General features: G+C 41.7%; 1 long non-coding RNA gene across 2 annotated transcripts; it reads right to left on the reverse strand.

Moving 5' to 3' along the window:
• Window positions 1-2,152: 2,152 nt before the first annotated feature.
• Window positions 2,153-4,660, reverse strand: LOC121892053. 2 transcript variants are annotated; one of them, XR_006094284.1, is made up of 4 exons: window positions 4,622-4,660; window positions 3,590-3,660; window positions 2,861-3,039; window positions 2,153-2,271 (listed from the first exon to the last, which is right to left on the reverse strand). It is a non-coding gene; the product is annotated as an uncharacterized LOC121892053 (long non-coding RNA). The 2 variants fall into 2 exon arrangements; XR_006094283.1 differs by lacking the exon at window positions 2,153-2,271 and having other exon boundaries at window positions 2,613-3,039.
• Window positions 4,661-17,267: the final 12,607 nt, after the last annotated feature.

Raw genomic sequence — 17,267 nt, forward strand, 5'->3', positions numbered from 1 at the left:
TTCATATGGTAAAGGACGGATATATTTTTACTCCTAAACCATTGAGAGATTTATAGACAAGAAGTAGTATTTAAACTAGTGAGGACCAGAGCAGGAATATTCTCAATGAACTGGAGCTCCCTGAGAGTTTTTTTTAAGAGACCTGAGAAAAGACCATTAGAGTAGTCCAGCTTGCTTAAAATAATAGTGTGGGCAAGTTTTTCTAAATCATGCCTGGACATCTTGGTACTCTTGGTTTTCATAGAAAGATAGTGGAGTTGAGAGCTGAGTCTCAGCCTTTTGTAGCTAGAGCGATTATCTTAGTTTTAACATCCAATTACTGATTATCTCAATGCACTTACAGAGACTAGCTTGGGGACAGAGCCAGGTACATTTGAGTGTCCTCTACACAATGATAGATAATTTTAATTGGCCAAATGGAAGCATGTAAAGGTCAAATTATAAAGGACCGAGAGCTCCGTGGAACTCCACACCATCATGTTGGTTTGTTTGCATACATCATCGCTGAATGAGACAGAATGGTTTTTGTCTTGGAGATTGGACTTGAAGCTCTTTACGAGTGAAGGTCAAACTCTGTTTTCTAGTCTGTCTATTGGTATTTTAATGTCAACAGCGTCAAAGAGAGCACGAAGTTCCAAGACGACTGGTTGGGAAATTTTGCTTACTTGCAACAACTTTCCAGTTATCCTTCTTAGAAAAGGGAAGGCTTCATATAGGTCTGCAGGTTGTACACAGATGTATCTTGACTATTAATATGTACTATTTTAATGAGCAAGATGTCAATTTATTTGCTCCGGTGTCACCAAGATAAATCCCTGCACACTTATCCTACTTAATAACATGATCCTGATTGTGATTGCAATGTTTTTAATATCCAAGCTATGGAAGAATAAATGATAAACATTCCGTCTTTACTTTGCACGGTCCGGTTTCAGTTTACATTAGAAATTCCTGCTGAGTAAATACAACAATCAGCTTGAGCCTGTTGTCATTTCACTTCCACTTCAGATCCTCAGCCGCTATGGGAAAGTGCTCGCATTCATAAATCATTCACTTGTTATTTTGCAACCCAGATATGGAAGACACGAATGCATCTCAGCCTACAGCCTCCTATCCCACATTATATCCGTATTTTCTGCTCTCTGCGACTGATAGAAAATCCCGGCACAAGTTTCCGACTTAGTAAATGTCAATCTCTCGGAGGTTTTTGAAGAGACTTGCTTCCACAATAGGCTTTTTATGACGACTTCAGTACCATGATAATTAGGCAGAGGTTGAAGAGGCAGGCTAAAACTCGGGTTGCCATTTGCAGCGTTTGCTTGTGTGTGTGTGTGAGAGTGCATGTGTGGTGGTGGTGAGGAGGATAACTAAGCTTATCCGCAGTGCACAATGGACTGGCAGCTGCTGTAAATGATAGCAAGGTCATCACTACTGCAGCCGCTTGATCAGGACTGAGTGCATGAGAATGTGTGTGCGTGTGATAGAGAGACAGAGAGAGAGAGATCATTGGCAAGTATGTGCGACAGTGCGGCTGTATTTCCATCAATTTGTAAAAAGGTTTTTAAGTGGACTTTTCTAACTTTCCTAACTTTGCTAATAAAATGCAAATGAAGTGCATTTTTCACAGCTTTATCTTACATAAAATGTATGGCAGGTGTCTCTAGCTGATGGTGGCAATGCACTATAACGTTTAGTGCTCGCTGCCTGACAAGAAGACAGCTGAGTGAGAAAGCAACACTACACAGAGAAAAATGGAATCAAGGAAGTGTATACAACTGGCAGAGTTGTTGAATTGCCTTCCGTGTTTCATATTTCTATATTGTATTTCATGTTGCCTGGAGAATGTTATCAGAATATCTGGGATCACAGACAGCCAGAACAGTTCATCAGTCATGTCACTTGTCCGCTCGCTGTCGATTTAAAGCATAAATCTTCACTGACAAAAGCGAAAAGAGGCTGAAACGAGTGTAAAAGCTTTTCTTTTCAAGTCAATTTTTTTTTTCTTCTTTTTTTCAGTGCAGTTTTTCTAATGTGACACTTCATGATGTGCAAGAAAAATACTTGGAAATCTGGCTAGCGTGTGAGAGTGGGGTGTGAAACAGAGAAAATAGAGAGACGTCTGCATAAACAGAGGAACAGACTGTACCTGCGAGCTGATCTTGGAGTGTTCTGCGAGTTCTGACAGATAGTGAAGTTGCTGTTTTTCAGGTGTTTTTCCTCTGTGACAGAGACTCTGACCCTCCCCAAGTCAACTCATAACTCAGTTGTGTTCTATTTGGTGAATAAGAAATGCAGGCAAACTGAGACACTTGGTACATAACGTTTGGTTTTCAAAGTAGATCAACTGCCAATGTAAAGGTCTTGCCAGGGCTGGCTCTAGCTATTTTGGTGCCCCCCCCCCAACCACATTCCACCCAAATTACCCCACCAGTGCTGCCTCGTCACCACCTACTCATTCTACAGTAAAAATATGGACAGCAAACATCAGACACCACAATGGTTGCAAGACAAAAATATATACTTTTATTTTTATAAATTTAAATGACTTCTCAATAAAATAAATCATGTATCAAAGAATGAATAAATTGTTAAATATTACCAACTACCTTGGTTATTGATAGATTACACTGGATAGATGACTCCTTCCATCATGTCATGTGCCTAAAATGTTCTGGACTGTTCTCATGGCTTTTGAGTATTTCATTGCAATTTTTTCAGTCATTGAGTGCATTACTGATCAGTTTGCAGCAGAAGCAATAAAGATTTTTTTTCTTGGAACCACCCAACCTCTCTTGATTTTCTCTCCATTCACTAATGTTCTCTAAACATGGTGGTGATGGGAACTTCAGTCTTATTTTACCTGATATGGCCTCTGCTCTGTCCTCATCATATCAGACAGGGCTGCCGGTCAGCAGGATCTATAGGTGCTTCCTTGATGGACTCACATACTTCAGGATCTGTTCCAGTTGTTGGTGTCTGTAGGCTGTAGAGTAGTAGCAGTGGATGTTGTGTCTGTTGTTCCTTCACCTACAGGCAAATCTAAACACACATGCAAATATAGTTATTAATCCTTTAACAAGGACACACAATGATTCAGTAATTACAACACATCAGGCAATAAACACATCTGAAGCATAAATTATAGATAACGGTTGACCAGTACTGTTCAATTACATGAGTGAAAAAAGGTTCAGAATCTAGGTTTATATTTTACTGCGCTAGCGTTACCGTGATAAGTATGTAAGAAACCATTTAACAATAGATAATAAAATGAAAAAAAAAAGATTGAAAATGAATGAAAATGAAAGAAATGAAATGTGTGTGTGTAAGCTGCAGTTCCCATGGCTTTCTGTCACTGTGAAGGGTTAAAAAATGGTTAAAGGTTTGGCCAAAGTACTGACATAATAAAAATACTCCCTAGCATCCATTTGTGGACAAATGGACAAAACATTCCAAACGTACAGGATGAGTTACGTATGTTCAGACCTGATTGTGAATATTTGATAGAATTATAGTAAAATGTGTCTGGATTTGTCTATATTGACATTACTTATATAATTGCAGCTGTAACACAATGAACAGAACTCACCTGCTGCAGGCTGTGTTTCACTGCAGGTAGCTGGAGTGCTTGATATGACGTTAGATGTTGTTGATCTGCAGCTGTGTGTACATATGAACATCCATACTATTACACCACTGCACTAAGTCCTTTGTGTCATTCTACTGCATATAAAGTAGCGCTGTACAAATAAACTATATTTAATTTGACTAAAACCTACATATAATTAGTAACAACGTGTAATTGTAACATTCAACAACAACAACAACAATAGTAATAATAATGACAACATAGCAGTGTAGCTGCAGAGTAGAGCAAACAACTGCTGCAGCCTGTTGCACCAGCTGCGTGTAGGTTCTAAGTTGTGATTTATGCATCACTAAAATAAAAGCTAAAAGATAAGTTACAACCTTACTCTGAGTAACAACTACATATACACACATGTCTGTAGGGTAGGTGTCAATCATAAAATGTCACAGAACTCACTGATGGTGCCACACAGCATCATTTTTTCATGAATTGCTGCCATTTTACAACACAATCCAGTAATCCAGTAGAGACCTGATTTATTGATATGATATTTCAATATCAATGTAGCTTACTACAATGTGCTACGATGCCAAGTGGCTGATGCCAGCTTACACATAGCTGGTGTAACCCAGTGCAGAAATCTATGTTTGTATGGATATAGCGTTAGCAATTATCACTGATATTGGCCAGCTAAATTTCAGCACAATGCCTTACGTTGTAGGAAGGAGCAGTTATCCAGTTAGCTATCTACTGGCTTGTCATTCAGTCTCATATCCTTCAATCTGTAATGTTATCTGAGTCCAGCAGCTATCGTAGCATCATTATCTAGCATTAGCTTTATTGCTACTGAGCTAGCTAGCTGCTACAAATGGAACGTCTAAAGTTACATACAAAACGGCCTTTTAATGTTAATATAAGACGACATACCTCTATATTAGGGAATTATGTGAGGTTACCAAATAAGAATGTACCAATAATAATGATCAAGATGTAAGTTGCCCTGTGCTAACAAGGCTAACAGTCAGTACACACCAGTGGAGGCTGGTCTGTTGAGGCAGAGGAGGTTGCTCCTCCTCTACTTTTTGAGAGGCAAGAGGAAGATCAAAATATAAAAAAAGAATATTTGGTTGAAATTAACCATTACCAAATCTCTGTATTAATTATAAAATATTTTTTTCTCTCTTCTTTGGAAAAAATCCATTATTGAAATTCTAGTTAAACATAGACTGTATAAAAGGTTAAAATGCTTTAAAAGCGACACCTGCAGGGCAGGAGGAGAAAGGGCAGTGTGTGTAAAGTGGTGGTGGGGGGCAGTGGGGGAGAGTGGGGGGAGTGGGGGGCAGAGGAGGACGGGTGCCTGCTGTCCTCCTCAGGGCGGGATCTCTTGCATCGGTTTAATGTACTTTATTTTTTCATACTAATCTATGATTGGCCAAGACACGTAAAATGACGCTCCAAAGGAGGACGTCCTCTCTAACCAATCAACAACCAGAATGCAATATTGACATCGCGTTTGTCCAATGATAGCTTACAGATTTCATCTTCAATTCTCTCCACTGTAAGGCAGAGTAGCAGCTGTAGATAACGAGCAGTAGATAGCTGCTTGTTAGCCAACGCAACAGTTAGCTTCTTGTAGCAGCCTGAAGGACTCTTTATACATCCATGGAAGGACTGTTAAGGACTGTTGTTAAGCTAACAGGAGAATATATTTGGACTGTGCGGCGCAGGAGTGACAGGACGCCACCGGGGAGGCTGGAGAGAGAAGCAACTGGAGAAACAACCAGGAGAGTTAGCTTGTTTGTCATTATTGCTAATGATATCAGACTGGTTAACCAGCAGCCACAAAGTTCTGCTAACTAACAAACAAGATGACCAACAGTCATAAATGGACGTTATGACATGAATACTTCATCTCCATGAAAGAAAGAAGAAGACGTCAGAATATGTGAGTCAGATACAGCTTTTCTCTCTCTCTGTCTCTTTGGTTGGTAATTTCATCTCTGATGGTTAAATGTCTCTCTGTGTGGCTGTTGTGTGAATTTATCTCCTTAACAAGAATGCAGCAGAGATAATATATTGTAAGTAGTTTGCTTGTTGAAGTTACAGTGAGCTGTCTGGACTCACTCATTCATTTGGAATTGATCCAGTTTTTAATTGAGTGGTTGTTTAGTCACCTGTTGATGTTGTGTGATTAGTGAATGAGTGTGCAGGAGGTCTGGCTGCTTGCTTGTGACAATTTCTTCAGTTTTTTTAAAGTTGAGTCGTATATTGAGTAATAAGCTTAAAGTAACTAGAATAACAAGTGTTAACATGTCAGCTTTGTAGACTATATTTTGTATGTGGTGCATATAGATAAGAGTGTGTAAGTCATGTATTTGATACATGCATTAATACTTTTTGTGAACCTGCACTTTTAGATCTGTAAATGTTTTCTTTCTAGTATTCAGCACTGATCTGTACCTGTATCAGATTATAAGCTTTGTGGTACTTTATATATTTCTGTATACTAGGAAATACATAGGAAACACATGTAAATGTGATATGTTGTCTGTTTTTCATGAGAACATAAATCTGTTATCACAACAGAGCAATACTATAAATTTGAATTTCACTTTGTTGGTAAAATGACACATCCTGAACCACTCCACGGCTAAAATGAGCACTTCTTCTTCTTATGTATATGCTAAATGTATTTAAAGAAGCAGCGTTTTCACCACTCAGGGGTTTTTGTTTTTGAAAGCAAATTGTCCCCCTCTAATTTCATGGGGTGGGGGACAATGATATAGTATGATGCGATTTGTTGTAAGATTCCATGTTGGTTTTCCTCCTGTCCTCCCCAATTTTTTGAGTCACCAGCCGCCACTGGTACACACTCACATACATAGTCCTGAGAAGAGTTCCACTCAGAGAAAATAAGCACCTGTGTGTGGGGGACCTTTAAAGCAGCTATAATCACTACTTTTATATTAACAATGGGGCACATGACTGTGTATATAAAGGTCGCTTGTAGTGATTAATCCACAGAATTATCAGCGGACTCTGCACTGGATTTGCAGCCCATTATTTTGGTTTTACAGCAACTTCGGCTCTCATAGACTCATTTTCAGCTGCAGCAGGCAACTGTTTTCAACAAAAAAAGTTCATATAAACCCACTGCTATGTGCTACCACTACCTGCCCAGCATCAAATGTCTGACAGATAAAGTTAGTGACTAGCTGCTGAGCATAGAGGAGCATTTAACAGCTAAAGAGTCAGATAGATATTAGACCAAAACAGAGCCCAAATTTGCCTCTTTAGCTATTAGATGCTCTACTATGTTCACCAGCTATAGTTGCTAACTTTGTCTGCAGTTGAGTGCTGGGCAGGTAGCACACAGTGGTACATAACCAAAACAATGAGCTAAAAGAGGCTAAAAAGCTCAGTAGAGCTGAGGGGAACAGCAGAGTTGGGTGATAAATCTCTGCGGGTTCATCAGTAATACATAGTCATTTAATCCATTGTTAATATACAAAATATTGATTACTACAGCTTTAAGGATTATGGAAGTTCTCCCTTGACATCCGTAGCAGCTCACTGACCCACAGTTGTATGCGGATGCCTGTTCTTCCTTGTTGACAAGACAGTGAAGTCATTGTTAGAGACTTCACTGTAACAATGACTTAGGGTTAAGGTTATTGTTAGGGTTAAGTGACAGGTGATAGGTTTGTCACCAGTGCATATTTTTTTTACACAGGTGACTAACAAAAATGAAGATTTACCTAAAGATACAAGATGAATAATTAAAGCTCTGCACTCTTAACGGTTTTTCTTTCCATTTATCTCACGTATTTACACGTCTTCAGGGCTGTTATTTTCAGTGACATTTTCTAATATAGTCCGCTTCATGAATAACAAACAGCACTGTTTAATTTTTTCATCATATTCTTTGAAATAAGTCTGGATTTAATGAACTCTGGAATGTAAGTAACAAATATAGGAGAGTGAGATGGGGAAAACGGCTGCATAGTGGGCCTGTCACACAATTTGGCGCTAAAGCAAAATGAAGAATGAGAAGAAAAGTCCAGCATTTTAACAGAGAAGCAGGGTATTGAAAATGTCACATTAGCTATATTTATTAAAATCTTCCTGGTATGCCTCACCGTCTAGATTTCCTTCTGGTGCAATAAGTTTTTTAATGAATTGGCCAGCATCCAGCAGAACAATATTATTACCCCAACAATAGCAGCCTTTGCACGGCAGTAAATATCTAGTGGGCTCTGCCGATTTCTCCGCTGATGTGAAGTGCTAAATATGGAGATGCCATTAGTGTGGGCCATGCAGTCCCCAGCCATTATCTTAGCAACGCCATCTTGACATAAACATTTTGGAGGCAATTAAAGATTATACGTGCATGTGCGTGCGTGTGTGTGTGTGTGTGCATAGCTGTCAAAGAGCAATTACGGTGACAATGTCCTCAACGTGGTTCCGGACGACTCATTTTCATATAAGAGGAGACTGTGATGTTTCGCAATTTGATTAATGTGTTTTGAGAAGGACGTGCGCAGCGTACGATGATGCATGTGCAAAAACCCACGCACGAAAACACATTTCAAAATCACACGCACACGTAGACGAGATGGATGCGAGGCAGTAAATGGCTCTTAATTGATGCACTACATCCTTTGTTTCATTATTTACAGGCTTGCCTCATTATTCTAACATCCCCAACTCTAAGTACTCCATAGAGCGGCTTCCATGATATAAACAAATAAAAACAGGAGCCCAGAATAGCAAATGGCCCAACTTCATCATTATAGGAGGATGGTGTGTGGTTGTATGTGTGTGGGAAGTGGGGGTTTGTATTATTTTTACAAGTGTGACCGTTGGATACAATGTCCAGGTTGACCGTAATTGAGAAAGTGTGTGCTTGTATGTGTGTGTGATCCTGTCTCGGCTGTTCGTGTCAGAGGTTGAAGGTTATCTGACAATATAAGCACGAATACAGATGGACGGCAACACCAGATGCATGAAACTCATCTTTCAGTCAGATTTTATAAAGCTGTTTAAAAAGTGCGATGACTGAAATCTAAAATGAGAGATCACAGAGGAGGCAGAAAGTCTTTACTACCACACAGCCCCTGAAAGAGAATCAGCAGGCTTATATCATTATTTCCCGGAAAGCCCCATTTTAATCATCAACACTAAAATGCAATAATAGCTTTTTCAGATTTACACACTCTGGAAAAAAAAAAAAAAAGCTCTGTATTTGGTTGCAAAAACCTTTGACGGAGGTGCTGAAACAGAGGAAAGAATGAGGTTTCACATGTAGCAGGTTTGGCATCAGGTGCCTCTATTCCGTAAACCAGCACTTCTTTTAAATGAAAGGTGTTAATACGTCTCATAATGCTAATAATGGCCTGTAATCTGCTTTTCTCTCCTGCCAGCTGTCATCTTATATGAGTAGGCGTAGATTTTTCCAAATGATATAAATGTCACTTTGGAAGGAAGTCTGAGGGGAAAGTGAAACCTGTAAAAAATACGATTACATATCAATCCATTTTTTTTAAAAAGTGCGTGTGTGCGATTTTTACTATATATGTATGTCTATGTCACATCTGGGTGTGAGGGAGATCACATTATTCTGGCGTGTGTGTGTGACATGTCAGGGTGGGCTTTAATTGAAGCAGGGTGCTGTGCCAGACTGGCCATTATGGGGCTGAATCTTGATCTAATCCGCAGAGTTAGTGGCCTTAAATAGATAATGCTCCTGTACTGGGGTCCAGTCACCGGGGAGGCTGAACATATGGTCCATGTGAGCGTTTGTGAGACTGTGTGTGTGTGTGTTTGACAGAGAAAGAAAAGAGTGTGTGTATGTGTGTGTGTGTACATGTACAGGAGTAGACAGCTGAAACCAAGCCAAAGGCAGAACGGCATGCCTGTAGCATGAGCAGCAAACTTTCCAGAGTAACTGAGACCCCCAGCTGGTCTCCACAGAGCGGTGTAACTTTAATGCCGCTACGCCCCACTAACATGAACTGACACACCGGATCCGAGAGGAGGAAGGCCCGGGTCGGACCTGAGGAAGATGAAAACAGAGATAGTGATAGAGAAAGAGAGTAGGAGAGACAGATTGACAGCCAAACAGACTGAGAAACACAGCGGCAGACAGATGAAAACAAAACAAGGGTGAGAAATGCTAGAAAAAAAAAAAAAATCAAATGTAGGCAAAAGAGTACCTGTCAGAAAAAAAACAGAGGAAGAAACCTCAGCGTGCTCTGTGCTCTAAATTGCAGAGGCGGGGCATTAGAGCAGCTTGTCAATCACGACCCCCCTCGACACGCACGGAGCAGGTGAGCCGAGGTTTAACTGATACACACACCGACGAGTCAATTACAGGCTGGCGAGGCAGAATGTCACGGCCGCCCGGACGCTAAACCGACGGCTTAACCTCCTCGCACCGCATCAATATGCCTCCACCAGAGAGGAGAGGAGAGGAGGAGGAGGAGGAGGAGAAGCGAGGCCTGCTGGAGACCGAGAGCACGTGCATGCCGGGCATTCTTACACACAAGTACTAATGTGATATATTTGTGCATTAATATTTAAATATGGTTGTTATCTTGTAGTTTTAAGATTCATCAGATAGACAACTATTTATTTTCAGCCCGGGCTTTATTTTCACAGCGTTTGCCAACATGGTCGTCTACCTTGTATAAAGTTTCATCACTTAAAAGTCACTGTGAAAGTTGAAATAGTAGCTGCAAGTGCACACAAACAGCGCCGGTGCCAAAAAGCAATTAAAACATGTCCTCTGAACAGGCACACCGCAATGAAACCTCACTGATACGTGTGTATACTGTGGCATTACTTATTTTAGTCTGACTAGCATTAGCTCACTGGCAAGTAGACCAATCAAGACTGATGGTGCATTTAATGAAGGAACAACCAACCAGGAAAAAACATGCACACATTCTACTGATGTTTATTCATATCATTAATATTCACACCGACACAATTAATGGTACTACAGTGAGACATATAATGTGGGTCTTTTTTTTTAGGAGGGGGGTGGGTAAAATATGTATAAAGAAAGGAAAAAGGAAAAGCTTTCAGCAATGAAAACAATTCCAATCTTTTCCTGGAATCTGAAACACCGTCATTAACACTGACATCGCAGTCATTGACAATGACATTTAACCTAATCTGGAGTTTTGCAGAATCGTCCAATATCAATGTTTTGTTTGGCTCGTGGCTCGTCTGAAATGCGAACGCAGCAGCGGCAAGCAAAAAGGAAGTGTGTAGACAGTTGTGAAGTATTACCAAAGTAACTCCCAACAGCTGCTTTAACTGCGGAGTGAGTGTTATGTTATTAAAACTATGTGTCTGTGTTTAATTGGGTTTTAGAGTCGGGCCCTATCTGTGTGCGTGTATTAGAGAGCAGAGTGGTGTGATGAAGCACAGATCATCATTTTGATACGGATGGGAAATTGCTCTCATATGTGAAGAAATGTTAAAGAATGTAAAAAAAAAAAAAATTACAAAAATATAGTCCTTTAAGTAACTTTTCGGCAGCAGATGAGATCTTACACGTTCAAAGAAAAAGCCGCTCGTCTACACACTGTCAATTCTGCTTATCTGACTCACACATCTCCTGTCATTCTGCTACAAATGAACACACACACCCAGGCACGCACACACATACGAACACTTGGTATCTGGAAGGGCTGTTGCTCACTTTGCTCTCCACTCAAGAGGAGGAATAGGATGTGACTTGCCCTCATGGACGCCCACTGGCCTTCACTCCTCCATGCCGTCTCTATATATGTGTGTGTGTGTGTGTGTGTGTGTGCATAAGCTACAGTAAGACACCCCCAGGCTTTCGTGCAGCCAGACCCTCACCTCTAATAGTATGGAGTCCGTGTGACTGCCCACACAACAATGATGCTACAATAGAAACTCTATATTGCTATAATGCATGAAAACGTGTTTATGTATATGTGTATATGTGTGTGTGCGTGTGTGTGTGCTGGGAATTAAGCAAAACACACAGGGAATCTCCGGCTCAGCCCTCCCCCTAGTCCTTCTCCCTCTGAAGTGGGGTGGGCTGAAGATAAGGCGTGTTACAAAAACACACTCTCTCAGAGGGTGGTCAGAGCGGGCAGGTCACATCTCTGATGTTTACAGGGGAAATCCACGGTGTGAGAGTGTACAAAGAGACAGTGTGTGTGTGTGTGTGTGTGTGTTTTACTCTCTGAACTCTGGCTGGATAGTCATCATTTTCATCTCCATTTGTTAGGGGAAAGATTGTGTATCACTCAAGGCGATAGTACACTGTGAGTGCAAGGCAGCGCCAGGGAATGTGTATTTAAATCAGGGAAGAGGTCACACAAGTGCAAATGCAATGGGGTAACAAGGATTCTGCCCCCTATAGGACAAAGGTGGGATTAGATGTTAGAGTAGCTTGCAAAAAAACAATGGAAATGCTTTAAATTAAACATAAAAATGCTCCTTTTCATTCTAGCAAATTTGAACAGCCTTATCCGCAGAGGAGCTTTCATCTATGGAACTCGTGGAACGTATTTGGCGAGGCCGCGTGTGTTTGTGTGTCGCTCTTATTTCCTCCCTATCATAGAGCTTATCTGTGGACTGCAAAGAATTGGGGGAGAGGAGTGACAGAATGGAAAGAGGAGACGGAGGAGTGTGGCGGGGGAGAAACAGAGAGGCAGAGAGGGATGGAAAGTCAAGCTGCAGAGTGAGAAGGGCAGGCAGTTGGTTACTTTGCGTGTTTGTGAGAAAGCAAGTGTACTTGTGGCAGTTTGACTGTTATGTCTAGAACGGAGGCATAATGAAGGGGAAGGCATGTTAAAATAAGTGAAACGTGACTCAGTGAAACATCCCATTATGCCTTTTTCTTTCTGTATTGCATGACAATACTCTGCAAAAGAAAGTCTAAACTGCCTCAGGAAACTGCAAAACACTTAAAATAAATAAAGTATTATACCAAAAAAAAAAAGTTGTGTCAGATGTCTTTGCTCATCTGCCAGAAACTCTTGCATCAAAACCTTAAAAAGCTGAAAAACTTCTCCCTGTATCTTGCTCCTTAAACTCCCTCGGGCTGCAGCTCTGTAGCGAACAATCGCCTCAAGAAAATGAGCAAGAGGTGGAATCCAAAAGTACAAACTGGCCAAAGCAAGAGAAGCACAAGGAAGCAAGTTTGCCTTCACTACAGAGAGCTTCTCAATTAGCCACTAATTGCCTTGCCTTAACGAGCAGAACATTTCTTAGCACTAATGAAGCTGGTGGCAGGCGGCAGAGAGTGTGTGTGTGTGTGTGTGTGTGTGTCACTCCCAGCTACGGCGTGAGGTGTGTGTATGTGCGTGTGTTTTTGAAAGATAGAAAGCAGAGAGACAGAGTGTAGATCTAATGGAGTCGGGTCCGCAGCTCATTTTCAGCGAGCTGTTCGGCATTCTCTGGAAGGAATGCGTGGATGGATTACACTGCTGGCTGCCACAGCGACTTTCCAATGAGGCTCCACTTTGTCTTCACCCTTATCTAATCCACGCTGGAATGACCATCTCTGCAAAATGAAAATGAGGCCGGAAATCAAATGACCTGCCTGTTTGTTACAGCCGCACGGACGGACATGTGATTTGAGAAATTAAACTCCACTCGGGTCTGTGCGAGACAGCGTGATTTGCATTTGCATACTGGTTTTTCCATAAAGTGGGTGCACAAATGGAAAAATATCTTCATAAAACACACAGTCAACATAAGAAGCCGTGCAATACGGAATAAATAGAAGCAAACATATTGTCTCCATGAATGAGGCAGGCACTTCAAATGCATAATCCTTTCAAATTTCATTGAGACAGCGATACAAAAAGAGCAGCGTTTCACTGAAATCTGCCTCATACACAGAAATACACCACTGATGTTAAATGTCAAAGTCAGTTTGCTAGTCATAGGGGGCCTGTGAAAACAGCTGTGTAATGTCTTCTGTGACTCTGGAGAAGCTTTGACAAGTCTGAGAAATGTAATGTAATATAAAGTGATGTCACCCGGGTATCTTGGCTTGAACAAAACCTTTAAGTGAAGCCTGTGTTGCAAACTGGGAGCATGAGTTTGAATATTGGGAATTTTTGACCATTGGCATTTCAGTCTCTCTGACAAGTCCCCCAAACTTTATGGAAGTGCAATACATGCAATGTCACTGTTGTAATTTCAACTGATGTTATTTTTGCTACATAGTTTCATGAGCATTTGATACTTTCTTCAATTCAAACTTTAAAGGAATACTTTGACATTTTTGGAAAAATGTGTTTATTTGCATTCTTGCTGAGTGTTAGATGAGAAGATTGATACCAGTCTTGTACAGCAAATATAAAGCTACCACCAGCAGTGGGTTAGCTTAGCTTAGTGCAAAGACTAGAAACCGAGGACAACAGCTAGTATGGCTCTGTCCAGAGGTAACAAAATCTACATACCATTAATGCTCAAGTGTAAAAAGCAATCCATCTCCTCATCTTACTCTCAGCAAGAGAGTTGACCAAACATTAGCCACCTCTCTGGCTAATGACACACAATATTCATGTAACATGCTCAAGGACTGAACAGTGTCAGGGTTAAACACGCCAAGAAATCTTGACCTTTGACCTTTTAATCCCATCAGGACAAACTGTGCTAGTTTTTCAACACCACAATATTGTGTGAAAGTGAAGCACACCAGCTCTCTTGCAGTTTCTGTTATGTTTGTGTGAGATAAGAAGAGCGTTTTCTGCCTCGAGTTTCTCCAGATTCCCTCCTGGTGTGTAGGAGAAAATACATTTTACACTATCAAAATGTATTATCGCTTAGAGTTTAATCAAAATTTGACATCAATATATCACATTTGACATCCACAATGGTGGCTCATATCTTCAAGTTTCAGTGGTGTTTGGGATATCACCCGAGACACCCACCGCTTATAGTGAAGACACTATATCACACACCATTTCTCAAGCTCATACAGAAACTAAGCAGTCCCTAATTCCTCTCAGGTCCGGCAGTTCTCTATCTTAGCCAAGCGGCCAGGCTAACAGGGACACACGACATATTACCCCATCTCTTCCCTGCCGCTCACAGCAACCCAACACTCCTGACACAAGCTCACCCCCAGCACCCCCGACTGCCAAGCAAAACACCTGGCATCTGTATGAGAAGGGCGCCAATTTCACAGTGACTGCCAGGCGGTCAGCTGAGCTGCCCGTCACACACATATTGGTGACATGTGTGTGTGAGGGCATACGGATGTGCTGTGTGTGTGTCTGTAAAGACAGCTTGTGTGTGTCTGAGTCCAGAGCAGGTGTGTGTATGTGAGAGACAGCAGCGCAGGCATATTAAAAGTATGTGTTAGAATAAGAACTTAATATACAAGGATATGAGTGTGTGCATGACAGACAGCTCAGTCTGGACACATAAAACCACAGTTTGGCTGCGTCAGTGCTTCTGGAAACATTTATAGCGATATACTCGCATGCACAACCGCACTTGGTGTGTGTGTTAACTTGCATGCAGATACTTTTCTTCTGTGTATGCATGTCAAGTGTTGGACAAAGTGCATACATATAATTTTATATGGTTCCAGTGTCTCTCTGACATTGATGCATTTCCCTGTTGCGTGCTCCCATTCCTTGGCTGAAGTTTTGTGTGTGTCAGAGGCCAAGGCTGGTGCTGAAAGCCTGATGGATGGGGTCCAGGGGTCACGGACTTCAGCTGTTGTTGGCCACTTCACAACCCAGTGAACCACACAGCTAGCCTTGAGTTAGCACCAGAGTGCACAGCGCTTTTGGGTGTTTTTTCATTGTTGGAGTGATAGGAAAGCTGAGAGGGTCGGGGGAGATATATAAAGAGAAGATTCTGGAGGGTTTGGATGCCAGGCCGGCAGGAGTTTAAGAGAGTGCAAAAGCACAGGTCTGACCAGTCCAACGGCTCTGAGCCTCTTCAGCCCAGGAGGCAAATAAACAATGCAGTCCCCTCATCCTGGAAGTAACACATCACTGCTCTATTCAGGTGGGGGCCCACAGGGAGCAGGCCTACAAACCATTCAGCAGTTTCACCTGGATGTTTGGATCCACTGATTTAAAAAAAGACTCACGTAATGGACCAATGTTTTGATTTTGGTGTTCAAATGAAAAAAAAAAAAAAGTAGAGGAATATATGCAGTGCGTAGCTTACTGAATTTGTATTTATGTTCCCACAAGAGCTCCCCTCGCTAAACTGATATCTACTTTAAATTCTGAATGTGATGCAGATGGTATTCCAGCTGCTTGCTCCCTATACATTTTGGTCCCACTGTTGTCACAAAGAATAAATGTTGTATTTGATTTTACTGTAGCAGTTCTCAAACTTTTTCACGTCAAGGGCCCCTAAACTGACACACATTAGACCACGGACCCCCATCTGATAAGATTTTAAATGTTTTATTACAGAAAGTGTATGAAACCCATGACCAAAACAGTCATACATTCTGTCATTGTGTTACTTATGGATGGAGTTAAAGTGAAAATAAATGATTCCCCTTTTTGCCGGGGACCCCCTGGAACCCCTTCAAGGACCCCTAGGGGTCCCCGGACCGCACTTTGAGAACCACTGTTTTACTGTATATGAGTTTCCAGGAGCTCAGTGACCCTGTCCAAAAAAGGGAAAAAAAAAATCCTTTTCACCATAATGGGATGCATGAACCTTTCATTGTTGCCACGACGATGTCATCAGCTTTGAAAGGGGCTGCTGTGCCAGGAGAGGCGGCCACGTTGCCATGGAGACAGTTGGTATAAGAGATGGTGGTTGGTGGCTTGGCTGTGGTGTGTGGGCAAAGGAGAGGCAGCCGGGAAGCCAACATTGCTTTTAGGGTAAATATGGTCTAAATTAACAGTGCTGCTGTATCGAATTGGCAAAAGAAAAAAAAAAAAAAAAAAAGACATTAAGTAAAAATGGATGTCTTAAACACTGCACAAGGTGAAACCAAGCAAGAATATTGCAGAGGATATGAAATTATTTCCAATATCAGCCCAACTGTGGAAATTCAATTTCACAGCTCATGAACAATATCAAACAAACACGCTGGCTGAAAGAGCACACTCCAACTTGAGTGATACTGTATCAAAAGGCTACACAGCAGACATAAAAGCGAATGAGGTGGGTGAAGGGCAGGCTAACTGGTAACGGTAATCCATAACTGGACCAATCTCCATATTCAGGCCGTTTAAACTGCACATTAGCCACCAGCTATTCCCATGGCCTGTCTCAGACCTGGGAGGGGAGGGGAAGGGAGGAGGGCAGGCTGGCTTTCTAATGAACTGTATAATTAAATGAGAAGCACAGCACGGCCCGCTCCGACTACTCTCGATTCTGAGACCATGATGCTTTGGCGAGGGCTGAATCGAAAATGAATGGCAGCAGGTGAAGGACAGAAGGACAGCGGGCTAATGCGGTGGAATGTGCCTTTAATGAAGAGGATGAAAGGGGGTGGGGGGGAAAGAGAGTAGGCCGAGGTCAATGTGGGCGCACACCCGCAACTTCATTCTGCAGTGCGAGAGGGTGTATAGTCCCCCCCCACCTCCCCCCCCACACACACTCTCTATCTACTGTATACACACCCCTCCATCTCTCTCCGCCTATCTCTCCGCAGCTCCGTCTTTTTTGGGAGCTGTGTGGGAGAGAGATA

Source organism: Thunnus maccoyii, chromosome 24 (genome assembly GCF_910596095.1).
Source record: "Thunnus maccoyii chromosome 24, fThuMac1.1, whole genome shotgun sequence".
Taxonomy (NCBI): Eukaryota; Metazoa; Chordata; class Actinopteri; order Scombriformes; family Scombridae; genus Thunnus; species Thunnus maccoyii.